This window comes from Phascolarctos cinereus, unplaced genomic scaffold (genome assembly GCF_003287225.1).
Source record: "Phascolarctos cinereus isolate Bilbo 61053 unplaced genomic scaffold, phaCin_HiC Scaffold_1;HRSCAF=81, whole genome shotgun sequence".
NCBI lineage: Eukaryota > Metazoa > Chordata > Mammalia > Diprotodontia > Phascolarctidae > Phascolarctos > Phascolarctos cinereus.
Window position 1 is genome coordinate 280147636 of NW_027555514.1, and position 13293 is coordinate 280160928.

A 13293-nucleotide genomic window follows, 5' to 3' on the forward strand; every position below is an offset into this window, starting at 1 on the left:
TCTCTCTCTCCCCCATACAGGGAGGATGGCAGAGTATTGCTCCAGCTGACCATTGCATTGCTAGGAGGCAAACACATGGCCAGCCGTGTGCAGGCCAGCTTCCGCCTGAATGCCCTGACTCACATAGCCCCAGCATCAGCTCTGGCGAGGGTAGAGCAGATGGTCTAATAAATGAGTGCCGTCTGAAGGGGTCAGGAAGGGGCTCACCCAGCCCCCCACCTCCTCCTCCTCTTCTTCTCTATTTGCATGGAAGCCAGGCTCATTGGTGGGCTAAACCCTCCTGCCACTGCCTCCTGGAACCCAGAGCAGCTCCTGACAATACTCCAAGGATGGCATATAGGAAGACTCTGAGAAGGGGGGCATTGAGGGGTTTAGTCAGTGCCTAGGAGGTGGCTGGCTGGCAGCAGGAGAGCCCAAGTCTGTTAAATGTCTGGCCACTGCCAGGAGTGGGGGAAGGGGGAGATTCAGTTTCCTCATATCCCTAGAATACAAAGACTCATCTTTGGGTATTTTGCCAGGGGCATTGGAGTCTGCTTTTAAGATGATGGCATAAAATTTAATTGTATGGGGTTATTCTCTGTACCAGCCTTTCCCCCACTGGTTTGGGAAGTTACAGGGATGGTAACTGGGGCCATAAGGGAGTAGACTGACCCACTCTTTCTAGTAGCAATGACAGTATTGATTTGGTTAGGAATCCAGAATAGGAAACTGGGGCAGTATAGACAGGGTGTGCTCTCAACAGCCTAGGGTAAATCACTCATACCTCTCTGTGCCTCAGTTTTCTTGCTGATTGATTACTTGGCCTCCTTGCCTCCAGTCTCTTTCCTTTCTAAAAGAGGCTCCACACAACTTGTCCTGGAAGGGAAGGAGGGAAGCAGGTCCTAAAGCTAGGCTCTGAGATACAGGATCCCCACAACAGTGGGGATCCGATAGTAAGGGGCTGGAAACAGCTCATCTCTGAATTCTGAGAGCCCAACTAATGAAGGGCGTGCGTGTGTGTGTGTGTGTGTGTGTGTGTGTGTGTGTGTGTGTGTGTGACTCATTCCCTTTGTGATCCAGGAAGGTATAGAATCCATGGGATGGGCTCCAGGGCTATTTACAAAAGGAAGAGTCTGTGCCCTTAGAGACAGTGAGGTCTGAGGCCTGGAGCCCCATTCTTTCACAATCTCCTTAAAACTTGGTTCTAGATGTCTTTGTGATATACACGGTGAAGCCACATAATGGGTGGGGGGATGGTGTCAGCCAGGGCAACTGAAAGAACAGGGATTCAGGGCGTCCTTTCATTGTGCCCTAAATGAGCCTCTCTGGCTTGGAGGACAGAGGGAGTAGCGGAACTTTCTCAGTTTTCTCCCTTTAGGGAGCAGTAGTAGTATTGCTGGGCCTGGAAATCCTGCTCAACTGGGAGGGGCCTTAGAACACAGCTGAGAGGGACCTTAGAAAAGGGAATGTCACAGCTGGGAGGGGGGCTTAGAACAGGGAAGGTCAGAGCTGGGAGGGGGCTTAGAACATAGAATATCAGAGATGGAGGGGACTTAGAACAGAGCTGAGAGAGACCTTAGAAATGTGAGCGGGAAGCTAGCACTCCTACCCTTTGCCTCCAAGCACTCTCTCCACCGAGCCTACCGATCCCTTAGCGATCCCCTACCCTCTCGATATTTTGTGGACGGTCCCAGTACTCACAGTGTCTTCCCTCTTGGGCCTCCCCCCAAACCCCGCTGTCCTGTAGGCAGAGGGGGAGGGGACTGGACTAGGGGTCAGGACACTTGGGTCCTTGGCTTCATCCTGCCGCTGAATTGCTGTGTGACTTTAGGTCAGTCACTTGTGCTGTCCCAGACTGAGTTTTCTCGTGCTAAAATGCTTTCTGGTTCGCTCCTAGATCTAACATCCTATGAATTTTCCCTTTGGAGCACAGTCCATCCATAATAGTAGCAATAATATCAAGGACTGACATTTATGCTGTGCTTCAAAGTTTCCAGAGCACTTTACAGGTCTTACCTCCTTTAATCTATATCTCTATAAAGATACGGAGGCCAGGGCAAAGGAGCATGGGTGAGAAGAAGAAAGCTCTGGGCCCTGACCTTCGGTCTCCAAAACCAATCTTCACACCAATTTCTTCACCTGCCTGACATTTGGCCTTGCCAAAACCACTCCATGAATCCAACCTCAAGCCTGCCGTATTGACTACTTCTGTTCAGTTCAATTCAAATCAATCCACAAGATATTAGAGGATGACTGTATGTAAGCCACTTGGTTGGGAGAGATTTTTCCATTTGAATCCAGGTGACATTTTGGAGCGTCTTATTAAGGAATGGTTTGTGAGCCCTTAGAAAAGGAAGCAGCAATCCCAAAGAGTCAGCATGAGCTCATTTAGAACAGGTCACACCAAACGGATCTTAGCTCTTATTCTGGCATAGTTACAGAGGAAATGCCCAGACGTGGCTAAGACACAACCCGGCCTCATGCTACCTGCCCAGACTTGTCTCCTATTACCCCTGTCCATGCACACTGGCCTGCATACCCACGCTGGCCACACTGGGTGGCTCTCTGCTGTGCTTTCACATTGTCTCTTTCCTGGGTCAGCAGCCTTCCCTCCTGAACATTTACTTATCCTTTAAATACTCCCTCCTCTTCAAACCCTTTCCTGCCTGACCCGCTCCAGTCAATGAGGAGGTTTACCACCAATGTTTACTACCCCGGGGACCTTGGGACTTCTCTGGACCTCAGTTTCCTGAAGTGTAAAACAAGAAGGCTCATCTAAATGGGGTCTCTGAGGTTCTCTCTAGCTCTAAATCCACCTTCAGCTTAGATGTCCTACCAGCGCTTTGGACTTCCGATGTGCCAGACCTGACTTGTCTACTGGAATGACCTTGCTTACCTCCCAGAGCCTCAATTCCCAGAACTATAAAATGAGGGGGTTGGACTCGAAGACCTCTAAGGTCCCTTCCAGCTCTAGAGCTGTGATCCTACAATCCAAGAGTCCCTCCCACCCCACCCAGGGCCACTCAGCTTAGAGGATAGAGTGCTGACCTTGGAGTCATGAAGACCTGGCTTGGAATCCTGCCTCAGACATTTCTGAGCTGGGGGATCCCAGAGAAGATCGCTTAGTGCCCTTAGGCAACCAGCCAAGACCACTTGCTAAAGATGAGCTGCTAGATGTACACTGGTAGAGGAAGTCTCCGTGCCAGGACTTTCTATACTCAATAAAATCACAGATCTGTACTGAGAAAGAAAAAAATAGCCTAGAGAAAGGCACATTTAGGTCCTCTTTCCATGCAGTGCCCTTTAGGAGAAAGAATTGGGACTTAATTCACTCAATATGTACCTCGTTCTTGCTGGAGTCCCACCTGTCTCTACACACAGTAAGGTGCTTATTAAGTATTTTTTGGCTGTCGGACTTCCTGGCTTTTGAGTGACAAGGTCATTGGAATCCTTTGTTTATATAATCTAGAATCTTGGTGTCAGAATGAATCTTGGCCTCTTATTAAAAAATGAGGAAACGGAGTCCCAGAAAACTGTGTAAGGCCTCTGCTCTCTAGTGGGATATCCTTTCCACCTTCTCTTCCTTTCTTCCCCTCTTTCCCTAAAAGCCTCTCCAACAAATGGTCAGACAAATGCCTGTTTCCTGGTCCTCAGTCTGAGGGAATACAGGCTTTGCAGACTGTCCACAAAGCTTCTTTGGCTGCAGGGAGAAAAACGTCGGCAGGTTGTCACACGGGGCCCGTCATGTTCCCCGTACGCTGCTTGGATATGATCTTGGGGACTGGAAAGGGAGCACATTCAGGTCAAGCTCTGACATACGGCTGGAGGGGAGGAGACGTGTGAGGCTGTGACAGAAGAATGAGGAACTCCCACGAGGGGGATGAAAATCACGAGGCGGCCGATGATCTGAGGTGGATGGTACAGCGGCGACCTTGGCCAAACCAGGGGTGGCTTTTCAGGACTCCCCCGGGGGCTCACAAAGAGAATGCCCTCAGGCCCGATCATGAACTTCATGTCTCCAGACTGACTGCATCGGGCCTGGATTCATTCACTTACCTTCCTCAATGATTCATTCATTGAACGGTGTGTACAGAGCACTGTGTTGGGAACCGAGGGTGAAACAAAGTTTGACTGAGACACAGTCCCCTGCCCTTACGGAGCTTCTACTCCACCGGATTCCCATGAAGGCCAAGGAAATAACAGAGCTTGCCCTGGAGAGCTCTTGGGAGGGCTGTAATATTGAGAGCCCCGTAAGAGCCCTTTGTCGGGCATTCAAAGTCCTTCTCAGCCTGGTTCCAGCCAATCTCCCCAGGCTTCCTGTACGTTACTGCCCACAGCAAGCTCGAAGGCAAGCCCGACTGGTCTGTCTGCTCCTCACCTCTGGCCCTCCATCTCCTATCTGTAGGCCTTTCTCCAGGCCATTCTCCTAATTGGAAGGCTCTCCTCTTACCTCCTCGAGTTAGAAACTCTCGTTTCCTTCAGCAGCCTTTCTTGACCACCCCAGCTACCAATGCTTTCCTCTTCCAAATCACATTGTAATATACACAGCTAGATGGCTCAGGGAATACAGCACTGGGCTTGGAGTCAGGAAGACCTGTGTTCAAATCTGGCCTCGTTCACCTACTAGCTGTGTGACCCTAGGCAAGTCACTTCACCCTGTTTACCTCAGTTTCCTCATCTGTAAAATGAGCTGGAGAAGGAAACCCTAAATGAGGTCACAGAGAGTCAGACATGACTGAAATGACTGCAACAACACACACATTATATTTTGTATATATGCATATTTCTAATATATCTAATAAATATGTTGTATATATTGTTTCCCCTAAGAGAGTGAAAGCTCCTTGAGGGTAGGGATGGTTTCACCTTTTTCTTCGTAGCCCTAGTGCCTAGCTGAATGCTTGCTCATTAATTGGTTGGTTAGAGCTCAGTTCAAATGCGCCCTCTTACAGGAAGCCTATTCTGATCCCTCCGCTGGCCAGAGTCCTTCCCCTGGAAGTCACTCTGGATCTATTTTGTATTTGCTTACTTGTGTACATTGTTTCCCTGAGGGAATGTGAGTTGCTTGAGGGAAGAGACTTTTGGAGAGTTGAAAGGAGAACCTAGCCGCCGTGGTGAGTCTGAAAGCAAGGCAGGAGAGAGGTCTAATAGTTGGGTGGAGGGAGGGAGAACCTGCAGAAAGATCAAATAGGATTCTGAAAAAAGCCAGTGCCTGTAACAGGTGGGTAGGTCCCTGATGATCTCAGGGAGAATAATTTCAGGGGAGAGGTGGGATAGACGCCACACGTCAAAGGATGGAAGAGAGAATGGAAGCACCGGGTGGAAAAAATATAACTTTTCCCAGAGGTTTAGCAACGAAAAAGAGGTGAGAGATGAGACAGTAACAGGATTTTAAGAGTGTCAAGGGAAAATGTTTATTTTTTAGGATTTGAGGCACTTGAGCAAGTAGGTAAGATGCATTGGAACGAGCTGGTGGTGAGGGAGTTTGAAGATTCACTTGTCTGCCTCCTGGAGATGTTCCAGGAGGGGACAGGAGGGAATGACATCAAGGACAAAGTTGTCATCATCACCACCATCAACAAGCACTTGTTGAGCACCTACTGTATACCAGGCCCTGTGCTAAGCTTTAGGGAGATAAAGAAAGGTCAAAACATGGCTCCTGTCCTCAAAGAGCTTACATTCCAGTGGGGGAAGACAACCTGCAAACGGCTATGTACTTGCAAGATCCATGCAGGGAAAACTGGAGGTGACCCCGAAGGGAAGGCCCCTTGTAGAGGGTGGGGTTTGAGCTGATAGAGGGGTCTGCCTCAGCGAACGGGAGGGGTCTCTCCTCTGGCTCCGCAGAGGGCAGAAAAAAGGGAGGAAGCTGATAACGGGTTCACAGTATCACAGATTTAGAGCGAGAAGGGACTTCAGAATTCAGCCCCCTCATTTTGTAGATAAAGAAACCGAGGTCCAGAGACATGAAATGACTTGTCCAAAGCCGAACAGATAACAAATAGCACAGGCTAGATCTGAACTCAGGTCCCATCTTTCTGAGTTCAGTGGGCAAGTTTAGGACTCTTTCCAGTGTACCAAGCCGTGGCTGATGGGCAAGAGTAATGATTCACCTCTTAAAAGACCTTAAGGTTTACAAACCGTTTGTCTTGTAATGACATCGGAGGAGGGGAGAACATAGGTTTTTATCCCTGTTCCATAAAGGAGACAATGGAGGCTCTTACCCCAGTGAGGAGGGGGCCGAGGCAGGACCCGAACCCAGGTCTCCTGGCTGCAGGCTGACCCTTACAAAGGGCGCTGATGATGACGGCATGAGAACAGGGAACCCAGAGAGATGTGGGCTCTCCCCGGACAAAGAGGATGCGGCTGTTTTTTTTTTCTGCTACTGCCCTTGGTGCTCCAGTCCCTTGGCTTCTTCCCTTGAAAAGCAGGGAGCTCCTAATTGGGATGGATCGAAGATTCTTACAGGGAACTCTGCCAAGTACACAATTGCAATAGGACTTAACCTTTGACTACAGTCACAGTTGCCTCCTTCCTTCACACCCCTGATTCACTAGAGGTTAAATCAGGCTGCACAGACAGCCTACAGACCTGGTGTTACTGAAGGGCATCTGACGTGACTGGTACTTGGTTGTTCCTGTGATAGGCACTGACACGGGCAGGTTTACAGAATTGTATAACATAGCTGGGAGGGCCTTAGAACAGGGGATGTCAGAGCTGGGAGGGCCTTGGAACAGGGGATGTCAGAGCTGGGAGGGCCTTGGAACAGGGAGTGACAGAGCTGAGAGGGCCTTGGAACAGGGGAGGTCAGAGCTGGGAGGGCCTTGGAACAGGGGAGGTCAGAGCTGGGAGGGCCTTGGAACAGGGGATGTCAGAGCTGGGAGGGCCTTAGAACAGGGGATGTCAGAGCTGAGAGGGCCTTGGAACAGGGGAGGTCAGAGTGGGAAGGGCCCTTAGAACAGGGAAGGTCAGGGCTGAGAGGGCCTTAGAACAGGGGAGGTCAGAGCTGGGAGGGCCCTTAGAACAGGGAAGGTCAGGGCTGAGAGGGCCTTAGAACAGGGGAGGTCAGAGCAGGAAGGGACTTAGAACAGGGGAGGTCAGAGCTGGGAGGGCCTTAGAACAGGGAGTGTCAGAGCTGAGAGGGCCTTGGAACAGGGGAGGTCAGAGCGGGAAGGGCCCTTAGAACAGGGAAGGTCAGGGCTGAGAGGGCCTTAGAACAGGGGAGGTCAGAGCTGGGAGGGCCTTAGAACAGGGAATGTCAGGGCTGAGAGGGCCTTAGAACAGGGAAGGTCAGGGCTGAGAGGGCCTTAGAACAGGGAAGGTCAGGGCTGGGAGGGCCTTGGAACAGGGGAGGTCAGAGCTGGTTCATCCCTCTCATACTATAGGGAAAACAGGTCCAGAGAAGTAATTTGACTCATCCAAAGTCATATAGCTAATTGATGGCTGATCCAGGACTAAGTGTTTTTAAACAGATTTTGTTGGTATCTTTTTTCTTTTTTAAGATCACCTAGACATCCCATTGAATCTATTCCTTTCCCTCCTCTAGACAGCCATCACTTAAAATGAATACATCTTTTAAAAAGAGGGAAAAATCATTAAACTGATCAACATGCAGAAATAGGTCTATTTCTTATTTAACAGGTCTACAGAATCCCACATTTGGAAGGAACCTTGGGGCCCATTAATACAACTGAGAATTGAAAACATCCCCCTCTTAAGTGGGCCTGACAAATGTCCATCAAGCCTCATTTTAGACCAACCCTTTCATTTTACAGACAGGGAAACTGAGGTCTCTAAAGGAAAGGAGTTCCAAGCCAAGTCACACAGCTAATGAGCAGATGAGCAAGCAGCATGGGGTACAAATTAGAAGTCATCGAGTTTACAGCAGTCACAGAGTCTAACCACTACAGAGAGATGAGGAGTTCAGAACAAGGTAGGCCTTACTTCAGGTTACACAATACCTGGGACGGACTGACTCTAGCAGTTAATAGTGCTAAATGATGCTCTGTTACCCCATTTTCCTCATCTCTAAAATGGGGAGGTCAGTGCTTATACCAGCGACTTCCCAAAACTGGTGTAAGCACATCACTTGGTCAACCTTAGAGGGCTGAAGAAAGGTAATTATTGCGAGTGGCAGAGTGGGATTGAGCCCACTTTCACTTTCTCCATTGTATTTCCTCTGCCCTTTCTTCCTGTCCTTTTGTTTTATATCTATGTGGTAAACCATAAACAACCCACGCATATTAAGTTCCCTTTGCACTAAAAAGACTGATTCCAGGATACCATGGACAGCTTTCTTACATAGCGTCTCCACTGGGGCATTTTTCTCGTATTAGCAGGCCTGGTACCCAGAAGCCAACTGACAAACACTCAGGGGTCTAGTGACAACCTGGGAAGGGAATGAGATCCTAGTACTGTTGCTGAAGAGCCCCCACCAATGTGTTTCACATTGTTTATCACTCAGACTGAATTAGCTTTTCAGGAAGGGTATTTACTAGGCAGGCAGAGCAAAGATAGATGCTATAAAAAACAATCCTCCCCATTTCTCCCTTTATGGAGTCCTAATGAGGTTCCCTTGGGTTCCCAGGGTCAGTGCCCTTTTATAATCATTTTTGTCCTCAGTAAATCTTTCAGCTTTTGAGGCAGATGGGAGCCCCTGCTCCAGGCCTTCTGACATTTTGAAGTTCACATGTTGATAACTCGGTCAGTTCCTGCTGTGTAAAATGAGACTGAATCAGATGATCCCTAATGTCCCTTCCTGCTCTAGCTTAAGTTACAGTAACCTTTCTTAGACTTATTTGTAAAATGGGGATAATAAGACATCTAGGGCCTATCTCATGTGGTTGTTGTAAAACTAAAACAAGCTACCGTATTCAAAATACTTTGCTACCTTTCAACCATTCAACTAGCCTAGTTGGAGTTGGGAAGACCTGGGTTCAAATTCTGCCTCTGGCACTTACTTGCGGTGTGATTGGGCAAACTGCTTCACCTCTCAGTGACCATAGGCAACCATCAGACTGTAAGCTCTTTGAAGGCAGGGCCCATGATCTCGATTTGTATGTGTCTGTAATTCCCAATGCCTGGCATGCACCGAGCTGTTCCTCTTAGTCTCTAGGCACTGTCTGGTCCCACTCCTGGGACACCCTCTTTCATCTACCTCTTAAAATTCCTAGGTTCTTCCCCCTTTTAACCAAAGCTCAGCTCTAGTGCTTCCTAAAGGAAGCCTTTACTCGAGGGGCAGAATGGACTATGGCTAGTGGGACTTGGGAGTCGGAAAGATTTGAGTTCAAATCCTGCCTCAGCCACTTACTAGATGTGAAAGTCTTTAACCATTCTGGGCCTCAGAAACAATAGGGGCTGGAAAGGGGTGGCCTCTAGGGTTCCTTCTATCTCTAAATCTATGAGGACTCCCTTCAGCCACTGCCTTTCCCCCAAGTTACCACCTTGTGCTTGTTTTGTGACAATTTTTTTTTGCCTCTCCTGATAGAATGTAAGCTCCTTGAGGGCAAGTCAGCCTCGTTGTTTTTGTCCTTGTATCCCCAGCAGTGAGCATGTCTGGCAAACAGTTGTGCTTACTGCTTGCCGACTGACTATACGTTATAGACAAGTTGTCAATCTGTGGTGTTGAAGGAATTTTCCAAACCTGGAGAATTCCCTACACCATCCAAATTATAGGTCCAGACCCAAATAAACAAACAAGTAATGAATAAATAAATAAAGGAAGGAAGGGATGGATTATTTTGATGTTACCTTCCTCCCATCACTATCCCAAAGGTCAGGGTGGCTGCTACCTATGCAAAGTGCTTTGCAACCATAAAAGATGGTGCCTGCCAGCTCCTATTAGCTCTCTCCCACCCCACCCCCTTCTCACCGTGGCTTAATCACATTCCTTTTGGTGCCACCTTCCTGAGGCCTCTGTTGACAATTCCCCACGCTTGGGGGCTGGATTTAGAGTCTGAAGCTCTGGGTTCTAACACTGGCTCTACCACTCAGCAGTTGCCTGATCCAGGACAGGACAAGTCAATTCTTTCTGCCTCAGTTCTCAATTCTGGTAAGGGTCTGCGTTTCCACCGATGGTTAAGGGTCAGAGCCACAGCTTAACCCCAGGCATTCTGAAGGTGGGACAGTGCCCTTTAATACTTGCAAGAATGGTCCCTGCCCTAAGAGCTGACCCTCCAATGGGAGACATAACCACCAAGACAGAGGAGATTCGAGTGAATCTAGGAGGGGAAAGGGCCTAGCAGCAGGGGACACTGAGAAAGGCAACCCACAAAGGGCAGGATTTGAATTGAGCCTTGAAAAAGATGAGGGATTTTAAGAGTTGTGATAAAGATGCAGAACATTCCAGGCATGAGGGACACAATCACTCACTTAAGAGATGGAAGGGACCTTAAAGATGATTGAATTCAATCCCCTCATTTTACAGATGAGGAAACTGAAGCAAACAGAGCTGAAGTGACTTGTCCAGGTAATGTCTGAGGCAGTATTTGAACCCAGGTTTGACTTCAGGCCAAGGTTCTTTCCATTGCACCCATTAACTGGGAAGCACCATCTCCATGGAAACTATGATGATGGCTTCATTTCCATATTAGAGGTGAAACTGGGAAAGGACCCATTGATCTTTTCCTCGCAGTGGTCCAATTTCATTGCTTTTTAAGAGGGAAGCATCCTCCTCCCAACCCCCATGTTTAGGAAATGTAGGCATCCCCGGTGTTACCAGTTTGCCCGGCACAAACAAGCAGCATCCACTTTCTGGAGCATTGGCAAACCTGGGTTCAGATCCTGGTTCCAGTGAGGACCTGTGGACCCCGAAGATGCCACTCTCTCTCTCTCTCTGGGTTCCTCTGTCTCAAAGGCAAATTGAGGATAATTCATTTGGAAAGCAACTGATGCTCTGCAGAAGAAAGGTGCTAAGTAATGCTGAGAGAGGGGAAAAAATGTTTTCCAGTCTCCCTGGCAAAGCTGTGGATGGATGGGGACAGAGAGGGAACCCCCATTAAAGGAGGAAGGGCTTTTTTATATGTGAGTGGCTGACTCCAAACAGTGGTCTCTGCCAGCAGCAGAAGGTCTCCTAATAGGCCTGGGCTGGCCATTTACTCAATACCCATCTCAGCCGCAATTGGCCCTTAAGAGCCAGCCAGCGGAGTTAAAAACCCACAGTCCGTGCAAGTGGGCTCTCTGTCTCCAAGTTCCCATTTGCCAAAAACAAAACCTTCCAAACCCACACCATTTCAACACTCAAAATAAATGTCTTTTATTCCTAGCAGGTGGGGCAGGTTGCTGCATGCCCCCATAGCTCCCACTCACTGGGTGCATTAGGAGCCATGGAAAAGTACAGGGTGATGCTAGCGGCCAAAGGAATGGGGCTCCTCTTGCCCGGCGCAGCCTCCTGCATGGGGAGGGCCTTCTCACGTACCTTCTCTGGTCATTGGGGCTCGCCAGGGAGGGGTTGGCCACGCTGAGACTTCTCTTTTTGGCTGGGGTAGGGATCTGACTCTTTATAGACCCACTCCCAAGATGTGGCTGCTCTAAACCTTGTCTGTCGCCTCACCCTTAATGGAGAAGCTAAGTAAAGACGACTGACAGGAAATTAAACTCTGGTGATAATAATAATGGCCGTGATAAGGATAGCACACATTCATACAGGGGATTCCAAAGCTCTCTGTGCAGTTTTAAGCAAAAGCACAGGCTGAAAGCTTAAATCTGCAAGACAGATTTTTAGGATACCCTGCAAAGTGCTTCAAGTTCACAGAACCCTTGGCTCATCTGGGCCTCTTGGCTACTTGGAGGCAGGAGCTATTACTGTTCCTATTTTACAGATGAGAAAACTGAGACCCAGAGAGGAGAAAAGACCTGCTCTTGGTGACACATGAGGAAATGGAGGTACAGTACATGGGATAGGGGAAAGGGCACTAAATTTGGAGTCACAAGACCTGGGTTTGAATCTCAGCTCTGTTGCATGCTACCTGAGTGACCCCATTTTGTCACCCACTAAATTGAAGGGTTGATTGGACTCTCAAGGCCTTTCTAGCTCTGAATCTTGTGGTCTGCTCTGATCCCAGGGTCTAGGGCCACACAGACAGGAAGCGATTTCTCCTGATCAGTCTAGCGCAGGCACTCAGTAAAAGCTTGATGCTTGACTGACGGTGATTACAACCCATGATTAATCCGAATGTAGTTATCCTTATCTTACAGATGACAAAACTGAGGGACTGGGAAATCAAGAGTACTCCTCATGATCCCGTGGCTAGCATCGGAGCTGGGCCTCAAACTCGGGTCTGACACTAAGTTCACACACAGTCCGTGGCTGCCCCCCTCCCCAGGATGCTAGTGTGGGAAAGGGCCTTATTCATGATCTAGTGTGATGCCCTCATTTCACAGATGGGTAAACTGAGGCCCAGAGATCTGCAGCCATAGAATCCAAGGGTTTCAAGGGACTTCAGAGGCAGACAAAATGACAGGAGAGATGAGCAAAGTAAAGCCCAGAGAAACTGAGTGACTTGTCTAAGGCTGCACACTGAATTAGAGGAAGAGCCAGGATTCAAACCCAGGTCTTCTGGCACCCAGCCCAAAACTTTTCACTCCACCAGAAACAGGGTCAGGTGTGGGATTATACATGTCTCATGCTCCTGGAAGGGCCAGGAGGCAGGAGAAGGGCAAAAGAAGTGGGAGACACGGTACCTGTCATCAAATCTACTTAGGAGGACGAAGATGGCGATGTGGGGAGCAGAAGAACACAGCCTAGATAGAAAGAGCATCACAGGAGGAAGTGTGGTCCACTTGGGACCCAAGAGGACCTGGGTTCAAATCCCACTTTGGGAAGGCAACTTCAGCTCTCCTGCAAGATGGGGGGTAGGGCTAGGTCTCCTCTAGGGTCCTTCCAGCTCAGGTTTGGGACCCTGGGATTACTGCCCAGAAAGAGTGGGCTCTTCAGATAGAAAAGGGCAGGCTGCCAATCCAGACCCTGCATCCTATGCGGGGCCTTGTGCGAGCCCCCACTCAGCATCAGCTGGGCTTCAAAACCAGCTCTTCTGACTCCAAAGCCAGTGATCTTTTGACTGGCAGGCTCCTTTCCGTAGGACCCTGAATCTGTAGCTGGAAGAGACCCCAGAGGCCGCCATGTGCAACCGCCTTCTTTTACAGAGGAGGAGCAACTCTCCCAAGGTCACCCAGGTCGGGCCAGGGCTGGGGTTCAAGCCCAGGTCCTCTGACTCCAGATCCCCCCAATCCACTCCACCACACTATGCCACTGAGTGGAGGAGGGACATGATTAAAGCGGGGTTTTAGGAAGATTAATCTGGCACTAGCCTGTGGGAT